Here is a 2,161-nt window from a genome sequence, read left to right as displayed (position 1 = left end):
TCCATCTACAGGACACAGTGCAGGGATACTCAGAGGGAGTCTGAGTACCATCTAGTGAGTTATCAGTGGTGATCCTGCAGCAAGCCAATTAGCCTTGCTGAGGAGCAAAATAAATTAGCCTCAATACAGCCCTACTGTTTCGGTGTCCAGCCAGGCATCTCTGATAGATACCTGACTACTAGACCTTAAGTAGCCTGAAGCAGAGAAAGCCCCAAGTCTCTGCATCCCTTGAATGTGCTGTTGGACTCCTGGAAGGAGGATGGCACCCACAGTGAAGCCTGAATACCATCTCTGTGGCTGGTCTTTGCCTTGTCCACTCTCTGGAGGCAGAACTTGACTACAGCAGCTATCATCTGAATGGAGTAGGGAGGGAGAGGAGGAGGATGGGTGAGCTCTGATGGCACCTGAAATGTTAGAAGTCATTATAAATTGTGGAGGACCAGTCAGGTGTCTGCTGGGTACTGCAAATACACGGGGCAATATAAAAACTCCATAGAAGTGCTGCATAACTACCTGCATCATAAACATAACTCTGGTTTCCAGGGTGGCTTGTAAACATCTTGTTTTCAATTCCTATGGAATGCAGTTTCGATTAGTGAGAAGTCATTAGCGAAATGGAGCCAACCAAAGCAGAACAGCTCCTCGGTTTGACATGTGTTTTCCATGTTTTAGTTGTCTTTGCTAGGCAGTCTCAAGCAGTATTTTGCAAGATGGAGTGCCATTTTTAGCAATGTTTTTTTGATCTGATAAGATGTTTCTCTCCCATTAGCCTATTGCTAATCTCCTCAAAACAGCGAATGAAATTCTTTCCCCTCTTGGAGGGGAATTGAGTTGTGACACACTGATGGACAAGTTAATCCACATGCAGAATGTATTAAGACATCCTGAAAGATAAGCAGAGGGTTAACATCTGAGTTGGTTGAGAAATATGCAGGGAGATTTTCTACTGGCTCTCAAGAGAGACTTGAGGCTTGACAGTGGTGACATGGGATCTGGTGTTGCTTTGCTTTGGCTTAACCCTGGCGGCAGGTCACTCTCCTCTGAGGCAGATTCCTAAAGCATTTTAAGCTTTTACTGCATATTGCCCTTTGTCCAAATGTGCTGTGTTAGAGGTGAAAGGACTTTGGGGGAGAGGCGGGAGGAGGAAGAGAAAGAAGAAAAGAAGCAGTTGTGCAAGTCTTTCACATAAAACAAGTTTATAAGTTTGTTGGATTTACCTGGATTTCTGCACTATAGCTGTGAATATGCACCACCTGTTTAGGATTATTCTCTTTTCAGAAAGCCAGGCATTTATCTAACTTGAGCCAGGGTTTAACAGAGCTTTTTTTGTGCTGTTCAGGCAATGAGGTTCAGGCATTGGGGGAACACTGGCCTCCCATGTCCCTTCCAGTCAAACAAAGCTCTAACATTTATACTAATCATTGGCTCTTGGAAAAATGAAGAAATGTGTGAGTACAAAAATAAAGAATTGAGAAACATAACTGAAGAAAAACTGACAGGGTGTACTGATTACTCCAGCAATTGTTTGGAGTTGAGGCATATGACATTTAAATGTGGAGCAAGAGGCAGATGTTTCTATCCACAGAACTGCTCTGCATCTGAATATGAATGACAATGTTATTTCTCATGGAGAAGCACAAAGGAATACAGTGTTTCCTATGCATCATTTGGTTTTGGATGGTGGTAAATAGCTTCCCATACCTATTATGAAGTATCCTACTTTCAAAAGAAGAAATTACTTTGGTTTTTGTGCTTTAATCAGGAGAGTAATAAAGGGGAAAGAGCATGAGAGGGTGTTTCACCCTCCATTCTCCCAACATGCACAACCATCTATGTGGCTGTGACTGCAGCAGGCAGACAGATACACCCCTCCAGATGCACCATCAGGTGTTAGCTGCATCCTTCCCTGCCCTCTGCTGGGGGGAAACTGCCCACTGGAGTGGGTTGGGATGGGAGCTCCTGGATCCTCCACCTCAGCTGCTATGAGAAGGGGTAGCCCTTCAGGTAAAGCATGAAATACAGGCACGCTGTACAGAACAAGGAGAAGGCCTGCAAAGAACTGGCCTGAAGAGAGCTGCCTGCAGGAGAGATGGACATTACTTAAGTGTGCAAGTCCCCTCTTCTCTGTAAAAATGGAAGAACAGACATTGACATTTATCCC

Source organism: Acanthisitta chloris, unplaced genomic scaffold (assembly GCF_000695815.1).
Source record: "Acanthisitta chloris isolate BGI_N310 unplaced genomic scaffold, ASM69581v1 scaffold39802, whole genome shotgun sequence".
Classification (NCBI taxonomy): Eukaryota; Metazoa; Chordata; class Aves; order Passeriformes; family Acanthisittidae; genus Acanthisitta; species Acanthisitta chloris.
The sequence above is the reverse complement of the archived record's forward strand: the minus strand, read 5'-3'. Positions refer to the sequence as shown.